The following is a 17,774-nucleotide window of genomic DNA, read 5'->3' on the forward strand; positions in this document are numbered from 1 at the left end:
AGCAGTAAAATCCTAACTAAGACAGCTGGTCAATCCTCTGTTGTCTTCCAGTTCCTAATATTCAAGGTGATTTCTCCAGGAGATAATGAAGTATTGTTAGCCTGTATGAACTAGTCCATGTGGAAATGATTTTCTTACTGCTTCGTATTGGGCAGTCTTGATTTGAGGAAGGATGACTGGTTGGTTATGTTACTCAATTTCTCCACTCTCTGTAGCATCTGACTAATCTTCCTGCCTTGACTACAGCCTCCTGTAGGGACTGTTTTATTCCTTGTTTCAAAGTATTCCCCAAATCAAATATTTCAGTTGCATAGTTTTCCTGATTGCTATGGCCATCTGTCCTGGGTGAATGTTGAGGCTGCTGACTGCACACTAAGGCCCAGACTTTCCTTTCTTCCATAATAAAGGTGGAGTTGCAGGTTGTCTTCTCTCACCTCCACCATTCTCCTTCCGCATACTTTCTTTCTGTACGTTCTTCTGCTTTCTGAGGCAGGGCTTAGTGTGTGTGTGTGTGTGTGTGTGTGTGTGTGTGTGTGTGTGTGTGTGTGTGTGTGTGTGAGTGAGAGAGAGAGAGAGAGAGAGAGAGAGAGAGAGAAACCCTCAGCTCTCAGCTGGAATTCTAATTGAAGCCTTTGCTAGCAGATAAGCAAGTAGTCCAATTGCTTTAATTTTCTAATTAACATTGACTTGAGGCCCTTCTTACTTACACGCTGTGCCTTTGTCATCTCCCAGGGCACCACCAGAAACTGAGAAAGGATGTGAACTAAAGCCTTTGTGTTATCCTAGTGGCTTTTGATTTTGTCTTCTCAGATAATAATTCCATCCACGGGGCATCTCTCCATCCTCTTCATGTATCTTTTCTATCAAAAGAAAAAGAGAAAGAAAAAAAATCTCAGCAACATTTTTAACTGCAATTGGAGAGCCACCAAAATGGTATATACTGCCAAGACTTGGTAAGTTAGTTAATTGTTTACTGTTGACTGAGCACCCAGTATCTCCAAAGGATATTCCACTTTGATATGTTTTTCACAGTAGCTGTGTTACTATCCTTAGTAAGGACAACTGTTATAAGAAGGACGGGCACAGAGGGATTTGCCCAACTGAGGTCTTCAGGCAGTGGCGCTTTAATTGCATGGATTATCACCCACAGCATGGGCAGCACTCCTGTAAACTCATCTTCTATTCTGTCATGTACCTGACAGGCCAGTGTATACTCTACACGAGTAGCTACCCCTCTTAAAAGAAATAGGTCAACATAGCATAAGAATAAAGTGATCATATTGCAATTAGTATTAATAATTTCCCTGTTTTTAATTTTAGATCGTCATGTGCTCATAACTTTTCAATCCCAAACTGTGAACCATTCTGTTAGCATCGTTTACTAACTAGCTTTGGACCTTGCTATATATACCTCAGTGTGGCAGTTCCCTCATAACAGTTCTTAGCCACTCCCTTAGACTGACATTCATTCTCAAGACAATTCAATCAACTTCGTAATAAATATCTGAATCATTCACACTAACGATTTCCAACTTTAATCACATCAGTTTTCCTTAACTAATCTGATTCACCGTGCACCCATCCCAGAAGTTGTCCACAGTTCCTTTTAGGTGGTCGAGACACCCTATTTATCACTCAGTACTGTATGGCCAGAATGTTTAGAATCTCTCCAAGCCCCTGTGACATTTTGCCCACCTTTAGGAAGGCCTAGTTTGGGATGGTGAAACTGTTTTCTTTATGATTAGTGATTTTTGAATGGAAATCCTCACGAGCATCTTTCATCGGTGAGAACACGAAAAGGAGGAGTCACATATCTAACAGAAAGCAAGTCTTCCTGTCAAAAATGGCAAGGATCCTGCTCATAGCTGTCCCTGATTACAGTAACTTAAATAATAAATAATAAATTTTGTTTATATAACTCTCAGTTTAGAAGATTTTGGAACATCATCTATTTACACTGCAATTCTTTACTTCCTGTTTTTTCTTTCACTGTCTTGACAGCAATTATTAGATAGAAACATTAATTCTTAATTATTATATTATCTAAAAATAAGCATGTGTAGGAATTCATACAAATAATATATGTTAAAGAACTGTTCTGTCTTCTATACTTGATTTATGAAAAAGTTTTGTAAAATTTAAACCATTTTTGGTGGAAGAAAAAAATAAAAATTTCATAATCGGATTTTATATCCAAAAGGGTAAAAATATTAACTGAATTGGAGGGATTTTTACTCTTAAACCTAATAAAAATTTCTTCATGTATACATTTTTATAAAATATAAAGCAGAATACACACATTTAATCAATCTCCGAAAATAATTTATCTGATATTATTGAATCTAATATTAACCATGAAAGGCTTATTCAAAGCAGTATTAGCACTTGAATAAGTTGACTTCATATGATACATCCCAGTAAGGTATATTATCATAAAATAGCTAAATATAAGTTTAAGTACATTTTGGAATATTCTGCAAAAATATAAAATTGAAAATCATTATTGATCAAAATTATATCACTAAAACATTGCTGTTAATATTTTTACTTCGAGTTATGTAAATTATATGTAGACATGTTATAACAACAAACATATAATATTTAATTATACATAAATAATACACAAACAACATATAATTTATAATTAAATAATATTTTTATAGCTATTATTACGTGCTGCATATATTAACTTGTATCTTATTTCAAATTTAGTAACTTAAAATACAACTTTCCCAAAAGACTCTTTAAAATACTTTCATAGCCACATATTTCATCATTTATGCAGTATCAAATGCATTTTCATATTAGGTATTAAGATACTGTGTTTCAAGTTCCAATCTACTCTAATGTGTTCCACTCTGTGACTCCTGGCTACAAGGTTGTGTAATATGTATTTTGGACCATTTCTTTGCATGACATTAAAATTAATATTAGATCATTTCTTTTCAAGTCTGTGTGTCTGCAACTCTGAGTATAGCTAGAGATCCTTCCATTCAAACTCTAATAACAATATTTGACTCTTGATACCTCAATGGAAAGGACGACAGTCATAAAAACATTTTTGGTCTCTCAAAGGATTACTTTGAGAAGGGGAATGAAGAAAATGTTTTAATTTGAAGCTTGCTCGTTTCTTCCTCAGTTTGAAATCTATAATCCTGAACCACTGTGTGGCCTAGTGAGCCTTTGTGGCTTACCATTAATGACAAGGCTTTGTTCTGGTAGGGAGGCGTCCGGATGTTCAAGGAAGTCTGTAATCAGATGTCCAGGTCTTTGATTTTGTGCTTCAGCATCAGGAAATCTGTACAGCCACATAACTAAAGCATGTTCTTTTGAAGATCTTTCAGGGTCTGAGTTCTCAGGCAGAGAATAAGGTTACTATTTATAGAAATTCAGTGTCCAAGTTTCTGAATACTTTAAGAATTTAGAAAAAAAAAACACTGCCAAACAGGTTATTTCAATACTTTCAATAACAGCATATGGCTAGAGATAAATTATTATTACTAATATGTTACAGGTGAAATTATATATTAGCTTTTTTGCTAATATCACCACTTAGGAGATTATATCTAATCAGTATGAACACTAGTCAGCAAAAGCTGACAGTCACTTAAAATATCAGGATTTTAAACTAACTGAAGTTATACATTTTAAACCTTTATTGCTTTAAGCTAATTATTTCTAATTGAATAGGAGGGTGTTCTAAAGGAATGAAGGAAGGTAGGAAGGCAGGAAGGCAGGAAGGCAGGAAGGCAGGAAGGCAGGAAGGCAGGAAGGCAGGAAGGCAGGAAGGCAGGAAGGCAGGAAGGAGCTGTTTGACCTTCAAGTGGTATTTATCAAATATGAAAAAAATCTATAATCTTGATATAGCATTTGCTATATGAAAGTCTCTAGACGATATCAGAGACTAATATCACATTCAGTTTTAAAAATCTGAGTGTCTTGCCTGAGGTCAAGGACGAGATACCAATACTGACCTTTGCCATGCTCTTTATCTCAGCACTGGACTCACTACTGAAAACAATTAAGAAAGAGAACGAAATTAGAGATACATCAATAGGACATGTAAAAGTAAGACTTTCTAAATCTTATGACATGATATATACAAAACAAAGCTCTTCATCACAACAAATGTTATAAACAATTCTGTGAATTTAGAGTACAGAAATGTAACACAAATATTAATTTTATTTCCATTTTGAGTGATTAACTAAAAAGAAGCCTGAGAGAATTATTCTGTTTCTTCTAGCATTCCAAGTAGGGAACAATTGGATAAATTTACCCAAGGAGGAAAATAAAAAAAATTATATAGCTAGAGCCACATATATCAAGAAGTAAGTCACAAATCCATGAAAATTATTACAACTTTCAGTAAGAGGAGATTTCAGTATCTAAAGTTCTCCTTGGGTTTCACACAATACTCGTCAAATTCTAATGACTAATTTAGCAATCATAGAAATCTAGTCTTATAATTGTCACCTGCCAACAAATGTCCCAAATGGCTACAAAAGTTATGGACAAAAGATCAATTCTCCAGGAACCACAGTTTTGTATTTTATTCCATGTGCAACCTATGGGTCCATGGTCAGTTCATCTTGAACAAAGTTACTTTGAACACAAAATGTAATGTGCAGTTTTATTTTTTATGCTGTGTTACACAAAACTGAGGCTATGGAGTGCTCACAAAAAGGGACCTACCATGACTACCCTCTGAAAGACCCAACAAGCAGCTGAAAAAGTCAGAAGCAGATATTTGCACCCAAACAACGAAGAGAAGCTTGTGGCACCTGTGGTTGAATTAGGGGAAAGCTGTAGAAAGCTGAGCAGGAGGGCGACCCTGTAGGAGAACCAGCAGTCTCAATTAATTTGGACCTCCAAGATCTCTCAGACACTGGATCACAACCAGGCAGCATACAGCAGCTGACAGGAGGCCATCAACACATATACAGGAGAGGACTTCCAGGTCTGGGTTCAGTCAGAGAAGATGTACCTAGCCCTTAACAGACTGGAGGCCCCAGGAAGTTTAGAGGTCTGGTGGGGTGGGGACATCATCGTGGAGACAAGGGGATCAGGGAGGAGGTATGGGTTGTGGAACAGTCAGAGAGTAGACCGGGAGGGGAATAAAATCAGGAGTGTAAAAATGAAGAAATAAAGAAATAAGTAAATAAACAAACATACTGGATTTAAATGTAAAGTTTGAAACCATAGAAATCTTAATAAAAATGAGAAAAATCCATAACACCATTGTTGAAAAAAATTGTGATGATACCAAAACTGGGACAAAGACAACCTAAGTAGCAAAGTAGTAAAATATTTCTTCAAAACAAAAGGACAGTCAAAAGTGTGATGACAATCCTGGGTATGAGAGAAAGTAAAGGATTAATAGCAAAAATAAGGGTTGAGGAGATGGTTTTGTGGGCAAAATGCTTTGCAGGCAAAAAGATCTAAGCCCGATTTCAGCCACCCACAGACAATGCTGGATACGGAGTAAGGTACTTACAATTTCAGCGGTGGGGAGGAGGAGCGATGGGTGTTACCTAATTCGCAAGCTCCAGATGCCTTTGAAATACTTTGTTTCAAAATCAAGATGGACAATTCCAGAGCAAAAACATGTAAGACTGACCTCTGTCTCTGGCCTTCATGTACAGTCAAGTATGTCCACCCAGTCACACATGAACAGATACATATATTGGCACATCATGCACACAGAACCTAGTATCCAACATAATCAAAGACACAAATCACTCATGTTCAACTAAACAGAAGAACAAAGCACAGATTCTAACAAAAATAGTAAACGATCTGAAAAAAGAAGTGGTTTAAGTTACTAACATTAAAATACAAAAAAAGATACATGATATCACTATTAAAGACATACAAATTGAAAACATGAGATGATCGCATCAAATTTGCTAATGTGACAACTAGTAAAAAGCCAAAAGATGCTGAGAATTAAAGTGTGGGGATCTTCATATACTGCTGGTGTTTTTGCTAATTACACAGCAAAAAGATCATAAGGCCTTAACCCTACGTAAAGACATAAGGCCTTAACTTTCTGTAGAGGAATATAGGCAAATAGGAAATGCTAAGAGTGGGATACATAACTTTCCCCAGGGAAGTACATACCACTTGATTATGTAATAGTAAATGGTTATTCCTGAAAATACACATAAAAGTAAGTTTATACAGACAGACTAGTCTGGATTTATGTATTAAGAGTATACAGGTATATACATTTCCCATGTAACAATAATAGTATACAAATATAATTCTAAGAGAAAAAGGAAAGGTATATGGAAGCATTTGGAAACATATGACCCAGTAATCATATGATCTTGCTCTGTATCTACAGAAATAAAAAAGAACATTATCTCAATAGATATTCTCTGTGTTCATAGAAACAGTATTAAGAGTTACAAAGATATTGAATCAACTTAGATATCAGTCAATGGACTAATGGGTAAATTAAACTTTGGTGTACAAACAGTGTAGTAAAATGACGTTGATTGAGAAGAGGTATAGCTGGAAAGAGAACAGAGATTGGCAAGAGTGGTAGGAAGCAAGAGAGGATAGCATGGTTAATATGATCTCAATGCTGCAAGTATACGTCAGAAATGTCATAATGAAGTCTATTACTATGTATAATTGACATATGTTAATAAAATGCTACAATAATACTATGAAATAAGCTCAGTATAGAAATGCTATCACATTAAATCAGTTATATGTTCAATGTAAAACAAGATTGATACCATAAAAGTCAAGGGTTTGAATAAGGACTCACCTGACCTGTCAGCAGAGGAGGAACTACATGTTACTCTTTTTGTTTTAATTAGAATTTTATTGCTGTGATAAAGACACCATGACAAACTGTAGCCTGGGGAGGAAAGGACTTACACATTTCAGTCACAATCCAGCACTGAGGTAAGCTCAAGCTGACCAAGAACCTGAAGGCTGGAACTTATGCAGAGTCCAAAGAAGGGTGCTACTTACAGGCCTGCTCCCCATGACTTGCCATGTCTGCTTTCTTACCCAGAGACATGTGCTTCGGGGTAACATCACCCACATGGATTGGGAGTTCTCGTATCAACCCTTAATCAAGAAAATGCCCCACTTACTTGCCTAAAGGCAAATTTGGTGAAGGCATTTTTCTCAGTTGGGGTTCCTTTTTTCCAAATATCTTTAGTTTGTTTCAAATTGATACAATCAACCAAGAAATGAACTTAACACTGGCTCATTAAAGATAGAAACTTTGAATGCAATGTGAACCATGCTATGGCCCTAATGGCACAGTAGAGTGACTATATTCCTCAGTTATGCACTCTATGAGAGATTTGGTGAATATAGAGCGTGCAAGGTCCTCGTAAACACATGTAAGCGCCAAAAAAAGTTAAACAAGCATGCTTTTCTTTTCAAAGGAAAATGTTTTCGTGTTTTCCACCAGAGTACTGGGAATGAATATAGTCTATTGCCTGGTCATCTTTTTCTATCTATAGAGTAGGCATCACCCAAATCCCCCAGAGCATTAGGTCTGTTTATTACAGACTATCCCTGCCAACAGCCCCCTATAGCCCAGATTTCGAGGATCAACTCTCAGTCAATAAAACCAATCCTTAGCAGAGATCATTATTTCTGACTTAACATTACCAGACATCATGCAAGAGGCCATATGAATTTCTTAACGTTCCTGTATAAAATGGTGTCTTAGGCTTTGTTGTATACATAAGAGTGAGTTACTTCATCAGGATTTCCTCTCTCCAAATTATGCTGTGCTTAAATATGGCTAAAATAAGCTGCCTGGTGTCAGACCTCAGAACTCTGAACCAACACCAGCTAAGTAAGCCGTGCTGAGTCAGATTTCCTTCTTGTCTTTTGTATGTCATCTGCAAGCACTTACAGGGGCCCTCACAAGTGAAGAGAGTGGGTCTTAGTTTATTTCAACACATAATATATGTGGGGTAATTTACATGTTTTTTTAACGCAGTCCCCCACTACCACAAATTATGCAATCGAGTTTCTCACATTTGGGGAAATCACAGGGGTCAGCACATCCAGAGTGCAATGGATAAGCCTCACCCTGGAAAAATACCCTCATGATCATGGTATCTCCCCTGCCAGAATTACATGTTTATCAACTTCATGTCATAACCTATATTAGGTCCCATATTTTAAATATATACATTTTTATTTGTAAATTATACTTAAATAAATATGTGTAAAAGAAAAAAAAACCTTTCAATAGTTTCCCAGGATGGTAGCTTGTTTGACATACATCAAAACAGCACAAAATGGATTTTTGAAGAAATACTTACCTTGTTTATTCGAACTGCCTTTCTAATCTCTGAATGATAGTGTATGGCACAGATGGTTAAAACAGGAAAACCATGAGTTCAAACTCAGGAGCCCTATAGTCATCTATAACTAGAGCTTCAGGGGGTCGAACTGCTCTTATCTCCTTGGGCATTGCATTAACATGCACCAAGATACAGAAAGATGCAAATAACTAAAAATCCTAAAATTAAATCTGATAGCATGATTTCACAAAAATTATCTTTGATTTAGAAAAACAAATGCCAAAATTGTTGTTATCAGAATGGCAGACTGCAGGATCCTGAGACACTATCCTTATTTGAGGCTTTGCGATCCTCGACTTTTTGAGGTTCATAAAACTGTCCCCATACAGTTAGTCACCCCGTCCTCCTGACACAAGGCGAGCAAGCCGCGTGAAGACTGTCAAAAACCCAAAACTTTTAACATTATCTCTCTGCTTCTCTTTTTCTTAGTGGAGATCTTAATTGTTTACTGCCTCTCTAAATGAGTCAACTTTCAAGAAAACAGCAGATGGTGAGAAAGGAAAAGGCCATGGCCAAATTAGTGAGATCATCTTCGCAGCCTGTTACCGAGTCTGTTCTCAAATGCTTGCTCACTGACAGCCGCGTTAATGAACCCCTGAGTACAGGAGAGCAGAAGGTTTTCTTCTGTTAAGCAACGAAAAGTAAACAAATGTCAATAAGTGCCACAAAGCCATCACATCATTTCTTATCTTTGAAAGATTAATCAGTTTTAAGATGAATTAATCTTTTTTGAGTGCTAGTCAATGAGCGGTTGTTAGAAGGGATAGAATGCCCCTGCCCAGTCCTCAGTGCAAGATAAAATAGGTCTGAAAATACAAAATAAATTGGAGGAAGGCACTCACCAACTAAAATGTTAAAGTCTGAAGATTTACTGTAAAAACCAAACACAAACACAGACATAGTTTGGAATAGATGGTGCTTTATTCTGAAATTGCTTTGTGATAGCACCATCTTGTGGTCAATCTTAAAACAGTCCCCCTTTCTAAACAAAATACAGCTAAATGGAGCTGCAGCAATGCTTCTTCTGAAAAGGCCAGTACTTCTTAAGTCTTTTGTGTTGTTGATCTTTTAATTAGATTTTGATGTTACTCCTGACATTCATTTCTACTATTAAAATTTTCCCAAAATTATAGGGTTTGGTGGCACCAACTTTTAATCTCTGTGTAACAGGGGCATGACAAGAGGCTCACAGACTCAGGGCACTTTAGAACAAGTGTCTTAAACAGAAGCAATTTAAATCCTCTTAATTTTATAAGTCACTTGAACTATATTCCTTACTAATTACTGTTTCAGGAAGTACTTAATGATTTTGGACGGCAGTTATGCTTAAGAAAATAAATTCCATCAAGTTTCATGTATTTACATGTTATGTAAACCACAAATATATTTTCATCTAACAATGTATTTTTAAGCATATTAGGAGTAGAACATATTATTAGCAAACCTTTAAAATATCTTCATTCCAAGGGATTGATAAAGTTTCACAAATTCCTCTACACTCTGATATGATAGACTTAAGAGTATAATAGACAAAGGTAATCACTATTTCATATTTGTAGTAGATTTTTAGCAAATGCTCTGGAACCTCTTGTGCTCTAGTTTTGTGGATTTATTTATGTATTTATGTATTTATGTTTTTATTTATTTCCTTTGGTTGTTGTTTATGGAAAGACCCAGGCCACACGATGTTCTTTTGCTCAGATGCTGTCTGAAAATACTTAATTCTCATCTGTTTTCAAAACTGCAATAAATTTTGGGTTTGCTTTTGTTCACAATGCTAAGTTGCCGGGGATTCGTGAAGCGCCTGTGTTTAAGATTCTACCATTGGTGCCCTAAGTCCACAATCAAAAAGCTCACAGGGAATAATACCAGGAAGGATATTTCTATCCATCTCCTCCTGCATATCTGCAAAGTAGGCTGACAGAAACTGTGACCCTTCCATGTGGAAGGAAAGGAAGTTTCCATTGGGGCAATCCTTTCCATTTCCCAATCTTTAGACCTTAAATAGGAGTAATATTCTGATAACCAATTATTATAGGCTTTACTGTATTCAGTTTTACTTTCTGCCCACCTGATAGTTTGGCAGTGGGAGAGAACATGGGTGTTCTCTCACCAGGAACCCGAGATTAGGAAATATGGCCTCCGTAGGTTTCCTCTTCCTGCCTCTTCTGCAGTCATGATGCTGAGCACACATGGACACCTGCCCTACACTCAAGGAATCCTCTCTAAGGTGTCTCTCTACTCTGCTGATATTTCTTCCCTACCTGGTAATAGCTCTTTGAGAGAAAGAGCACAAGTGAGGAGCTCTGGGTGCACAGTCAATAGATGGCTCCCTCTTGCTCACAGCCTGCATTCTGTCTAGCCTGAAAGCTAGACTTCGCAGTGGCCTGACTAAGTGCCTGACACAAGCAATGGGAAACAGGAAAGGTTTATTTTCCCTCAGAGTTTAAAGGAATCTCAGTCCATCGTTGTGGATAAGGCATCATTCCCTAATTAGGAAATCAGGATTCTTATTGAAACAGTTGACTTTAGGCCTGGCAAAATGATACAAAAGTAGAGAATGTAATTAGAGAACTGTTTTTAATGTCAGAACCAGGACTAAAAATAAGAAGATGGAGCCAATCCAACTTCAATATAATAGGTTATGTTTCATTGTGGGGCAAGTGGAACTGTGTCACCAGACAAAAACTGGGAATGTTGAGTGGATTCAGAAACCACAGTGATTCTCATATCTGAGAATAGTAGGCATTTTATCTGCTCCCCACCCAGTTCCTACCCTGTAGCATGTGAACAGGACACCCCACATGAGGATTGTGACAACTACTTAAGTAGCACAGACCACAGAGTTCTCCATGCTAATAAATTATCTAGATGGGCTGGCCCTGGGGGTTTAGCCAATAAGCTTCCTGACCATTCCATCCAGTAAAAGGTATTTAATCTCTGGTCCACCCTAAGTAAGTTGTATGAACCAATTTTCTATGCTGAATAAACAGGTTGGACAACCAAAGACTGTTTCTCTCATCAAGAATCGACATGGGGGAAACCTTCAATATTGAGCTGTGCCCTCCTGACTCCTTCTGCTTCTCAATGGCATTTGGGAACTCCAACTTCAGCCTCAGCCTGTGCCATTTCTCACCCAGGCTTGGATCCCATGTTAGGCTTCATTCTACCTCCCCTGGTGTTCCTCAAGCCAGTCACCACCATGACAGAGAGGATGGGATCTAGCCTAGCACTTCCCTGTTTTGTCTGCCACAGTGGTGTTCCCACACCCCAACAACAAGGCAGAATGTGAAACCCCACTTCATTTTATTATATTTTATTTTCTCAGGCTTGGCTATTATCTCTTAGAAGTCTGTTCTTTTCTAATGAGAGACAGAAAGGGAGTGGATCTGGAGGAAGGGAAGTTAGGAAAGAATTGGGAGGAGTACAAAGAGGGGAAACTGTAATAAGTATATTTTGTATGAGGAAATAATCTGTTTTCAATAAAAACAAACAAACGAACAAACTTGAGAATAAATGGAATGAAGTCTTAATGAGGCAGAAGGTAAACAGAGAGCTCCCGATATTCCGAATATGCTTCATCTAAGCAAATGAACTATGGCGATGAAATAACATTTCCTCTATGTAAACTATGCTGTAGATGAGCAAATATAGACAACAATAAGAGATGGAAGTCTTAGCTTTTCCAGCCCCATGTCTGCCTGGACACTGCCTGGGTAATAATGGATTGAAACTCTAAACCTGTAAAGCAGCCCCAATTAAATGCTGCCTTTGTCATGTTTTCTGTTCACAGCACTGAAACCCTAACTAAGACACTCTACTATTTCATTGTGAGAATTTTGGCTAGATTGATATTGTACAAGTCAGAATCCTTCTGGTCCACATCTGTGTCCTGGAGTTAAGGCTGTCCCACAATCCTCCATACCCAAACCCTGCCTGGAGAAAGCTGGTCTCCCAGGAGTGCTCTCACTCCTAAGATGACAGGCTCACAGGCCCACAGAAGAGTCAAGCTCCAGTCAAAGACAGCAAGACCAACTAGCACCAGAGATAACTACAAGCAAGAGGCAAGTGCAAGAACCTAAGCAACAAAAACCAAGGCTACTCGGCATCATCAGAACCCAGTTCTCCCTCCACAGCAAGTCCTGGATATCCCAACATACCAGAAAAGCAAGATTTGCATTTAAAAATCACATCTCATGATGATGATAGAGAACTTTAAGAAAGACATAATAACTCCCTTAAAGAAATACAGGACAACACAGGTAAACAAGTAGAAGCCCTAAATGAAGAAACAGAAAAATCCCTTAAAGAATTACAGGAAATCACTACCAAACAGGTGAAGGAATTGAACAAAAACAATCCAGGATCTAAAAATAAAAATAGAAACAAGAAAGAAATCACAATGAGAAACAACCCTGGAGATACAAAGTAACTATAGTTGTTGTCAGGTCTTGATGATGATAATCATGTTGTTATGACCCCAAGTCAGAATTCTGCAGTATTTCTCCTCATCCTGCACTAAAGCTTCATGTTGAATGAATCCAATATCCTTTTTTTGACTACAAACCAGTAATGACATTGGTGAGAAAAGTAGCAAAATATGACTAAAATGTAAAGTTTAGTGAATGGTGTTGAATTAGTAATATTTCTTAATTTTGGTAAAGTTATTATGTACAACAGGAAGTGTTACAGAAAACTACTGCTAATAACAATGCGAAATCTTGAAAAGCAATCCTAACTGATACATCTACAAAATACTTACCCATTCAAGGCTCAGAGAACATTGCAAAAGAGCATTACAACAATATTGTAAGATCCAGAAAGTCAGGAAATTTACTGGGTAAGTGTATCTCCTGGCAATGACAGAAGCTACTCACAGAATGCCTCACCAATATGACTGTCTAAACATGAGCTGAACATAGACAACATGAGACACAGTGAGGTGGACAGTGGGAAGACCATGACGCCTCAAACCTACACAAAGAGCTATAGGAAACAAAGGAATGCTGATACTGGCAAGCTGATACTGGCAGAAATAGTCTATACCAAATGATTGGCCCTAAAAACACATTCAAACAACACCGTACAGACTGTGTAGGCTATACTTACACGTTTAGCAAGTTTACCTTAGAAGTTAATTAATGAAAAAAAATGTTCATGGATTTCAAAAGGAGCAAGAAGGAATATATGGAGTGTTTGAAGAGGGAAGAAAAAGGGAAATAGTGTTAAGTATATTCTCATCTAAAAATGATCTAGCCTTCTAGTTTTTTATTACTAACTTTGATAATAACAACTAGATGATAGTGTATTGAAATTAAAGATTGACAGCAGATGGCAAAGAGTGGGTGCTAAATATAAATACTGTGACCAAGGCTTATGATTTGTGCTCAACTACACCTCTCATGACCATCTCCTTCCCCACTGTGTTTATAAACATACTTTAAAAATAGGTTAAAATATACTTTTTCCACATTAGATTTTTTAACTTAAATGTTGAATCATCTGGTCTCAGAATTTTTCTTATTTTCTTTAGCATGTTTAGCAATAACAACTTTCTCTATGAGTGTCTGTAGACCTATTAAAGGGTGAGGGATGCCTTGCTGAACTGTAGTCATGTACTCCAAGAAGCTAATGGTAAGTGATGCAAGACTGATTTCTGCCAGAAGATGTCCTCAGCACAAATCATTAGCTACACTTACAAAATCAGAAGACCAAAGTTTTCATAACGCTCCATCGGCTGCCTGTACATCAGGACGTTGGAAATCCAGTGAACACCACCTACCTTTTTCTCCATTAAGAAACATATATTCAGTATATACTCTCTAAATGTGCACTGAACACAGCCTAAGATTTCTGTATGATCTAAGAACTTAGAACCATACTTTGTATGATAAAAGGAACAGCTTTTGGTAATGCTCTAACAATACTCTAATAAATCTAGTAAGAAATGTTATTTGAGAGTAAATGCGGGCGTCAATGTTGTTGTTATTGGTCAAAATGATAAACTATGCAGGTTATATCATCTAGAATTTTTGATTACTGTTGGAATTTTCTTCCCAGAAATTTTAAGGTTTCAGAGGTAATTTTTTTTTTTCAGTACAGGTTTATTAGAGAGTGTCTCTAGTCCTGGTAATTTATGACCAGTGTCTCACTAGTTTAGTATGTAACTTTGTCTGAGCCAGGTGACACTCATTAATTACTAAGTAAATAAAGTTCACTCTTAAGTATGATTTTAGGATGCAACACTTGATGAAGCTAAAAAGTGCATGCTGAAAAGGACCGGATATAGATCTCTCCTGAGAGACACATCCAGAGCGTGTTCAAAACAGAGGTCAATGCTAGCAGCAAACCCCGAACTGAAAACATGACCCCCTTGGGGGGAATTAGAGGAAGGATTGAAATAGCTGAAAGAGCGTGCAACCTCATAAGAACAACAATGCCAACCAACCAGAGCGTCCAGGGACTAAACCACTACCGAAAAACTATACATGGACTGACCCAGGTCTCCAACTGCATATGTAGCAGAGAATAACCTTGTCTGGGCACCAGTGGAAGGGGAAGCCCTTAGTCCTGTCAAGGTTGGACCCCCAGTGCAGGGCAATGGGGGGTGCGGTAAGGGGGATGGATGGGGGGAACACCTCTATGGGGGAGGGGGAGGGGATGTGGGGAGTTTATGGACAGGAAACCGGGAAAGGGAATAACATATGAAATGTAAGTAAAGAAATATATCTAATAAAAAAAAAGACACAACTGTGCATGCATAAGAAAAATAAGCTGTTAAGTAATGCACTCATGCTTTATGTATGATTTTGTAATAGCACGTGCCTGCTTTTCTCCATGTTTATCCTGTCATTAAAAAATATACTTTCAGCTTTCACTTTTGTGATTATTTAATATGTTTGCCTCCCTGTTGCTGAGACAAAACACTGACCAAAAGCAACCTGGATGGAGGGGAGAGGTTATTGTTTTTAGATGTTATGGTCTGTCATCAAGTGAAGTCAAGGACAGGAAGCGGGAGGCAGGAGCTAAAGCAGAGACCGTGGAAAAATGCTGCTTACCTTCTTGCTTCATGGCTTTCGAAGATAGATCTTTTATATAACCTTGGACAAGGTGGCCAGGACCAATACTGACCATAATGATCTTCATTCTCCAGTCTTAAACAGAAATCAAGAGACTTGTGATGCCACATCCCAGAAGTACCGACAGGTAAATACGATGGTAGTAATTCTTCAGTTGAGTCTTTTTCTTCCTAAGGATATCAAGGTTTCAGGGAACGTGACTTAAAATTATGATGATGAATATTATTGGATAATTTTTTCCTTCAGAAGATTTAAAATTCCTAAAGATTACAACATGTGTTGCATACCTTTGTGCAAAATCCTCAGTGCAGTCATTTACATTAATGGGTAAATTGTATGCCAAAAATATCTAGATATCTCAGAATAATTTAGACAAGATTTTCTGACCATAGCTAACCACTTGTGTTCCATGTCCTGTAACTGAAATTTATCCTAAATCATTCAAAAGCTATTTCACACAAAGAAAAGCAGCTGGTAAATAACATAACAAATATTCTTAAAATCTGTTGTTATACATTTTAACAGGAATATAATTTGTTTAAATCTTCACAAATTACAATAGAGAGGGCTGGTAACTCTTGATGCCTGTTACAAACCTAATTGATTTTAGATTGGAAATATATGTTAGTAATTAATATTTTCCCTTTTCCATGAATTAATTTTTACCAGCTCAGTTTCTTTTTTCCATTTATGAAAAGAAAAGTTTTCTTTTTCTGTAGGAAAATGTAAAATTCAGTTACACTAACTTAATTGCTAGAGGACAAGATTCTTGATACTTTTTACAAAGTAGTCAAAAGACATAAAAATTTTCCAAGTCTGGAAAGATTTCACCTTATCTCACACTGATGATTTTTTTAATACCACACTTTCCTGACTCTTCACATACATTCAATGCTTGAGGCTTAAGAAAACAAGTTCCTCTTTATTTCATTTGACATCAGTGAAATTCTCAGCCATCCTTCTATTCTCATCTAATAGCTCCGAGTACAGTTAGAATTATTTAAATAATGTTATGTGATTCATCAAAGCCATATGCTTTTCCTCAAAAAATAAACTCCACAAAGATATGTTATCATGAAGAAGTCTCATTTTGTTGTTTATAGCACTGAGTAGAATACTAGAAAATCAGAAGATATGTAATTACAGGGCTGGTAAGTTCTCCTGTGTTCTGTTTGAGAATGTGATACTATAGTTCCAATTAATAACAAAGTGTTGCTTCTCTCCTTGCTTTTCAAGCATATGCCTCCCTTAAGTCTCCTTTAGGAATTCTTAAAAGTCAAACTGGTCACATACTCAGTCAGAGAGCACTATAATTCAATATTAACTGTGTACCGTTAATTATCACTTCTTAAAATGTAGTCTCCTTTGCATTCTCCTTCTTCATAATATTTTTGCTTAAGTTTCAGATTTATTTCATTGGCATTGACTTTTATTTTGTTTTGTAAAGAAGTAAACTGACAAGTAGAGTGTTTTCATATCTCCCCATATAATAGCATTTTATTCTTTTCCAAGTGGCTAACTTTTTATTGAATTCACCCTCATTAGTATATGTTCTAATGCTATTTTTTGATAACTAAATTATATTGGAAATAAAGCAAGATGCATTGGAAATCCACAAGCAATTTAAGTGTGTTATTAGAAATTGAAAATAATTGCTATATATAATCAAATTTCACATAAGTCATTTCTTTAAATACTAAGGTTTGAGATAGAAATGTGAATCTACATACAGACTTTATAGTGTTACGAATTTTTTATAGTGTATTTTGGTTTTTCCTCCTTCTATAGCTAGTTTAGATAAATCATATTGAAATAATATGACAAAGTGTAGTATCTTAATCTATATATTAAAGAAAAATGTTTTCCAATATTGTTCTTTAACTATGGAGTGAATAGTTTAAGACAGTAAGTAGAATACACAGCAAAGTTAGAGCCATTTTTCACCATGGAATTTAAACTTCATCTCTCTCCTTTTAGGATCCTATAACTTACATGCTCGAGGAAAAAGAAGAACCCAGAAAAGCTGAATACAGAAGATAATTATTTACCAAAATCTCTTGGACATGCCACTTAACCTCAGGCTACAGAGGTATATTTTCTTTTAGATAAAAGGTTGCCTATTGCATGGGTGAGGGAGAATCACCCATTTTAGCAGATACTGGATTTGGGATCTCAAAGGCTTAGACTTAAATTTAGAACTAGTGGGAAATGAAATGGCTGTGAAGGTGGATGGTTATTATTTGAAGTCTGTTTTCAATCTTGCCATTGAAGAGCGTATTGGAACTGTCCTTTTCTCTTGTCATTTCTTAGTCATAAAGCAAACACCTTCTTCTGCATATACCCA

The 17,774-nt window shown here is 36.7% G+C and overlaps 1 non-coding gene and 1 pseudogene across 1 annotated transcript; both read right to left on the minus strand.

Moving 5' to 3' along the window:
* Nucleotides 1–970: 970 nt before the first annotated feature.
* The window catches only part of LOC116911595, a 29,426-nt pseudogene continuing 12,622 nt past the window's right edge, over nt 971–17,774 (minus strand).
* LOC116911817 lies at nt 7,951–8,121 on the minus strand. Its single transcript, XR_004389355.1, has one exon. It is a non-coding gene; the product is annotated as a U1 spliceosomal RNA (small nuclear RNA).

The sequence above is a fragment of the Rattus rattus genome, chromosome 10 (genome assembly GCF_011064425.1).
Source record: "Rattus rattus isolate New Zealand chromosome 10, Rrattus_CSIRO_v1, whole genome shotgun sequence".
Lineage (NCBI taxonomy): Eukaryota > Metazoa > Chordata > Mammalia > Rodentia > Muridae > Rattus > Rattus rattus.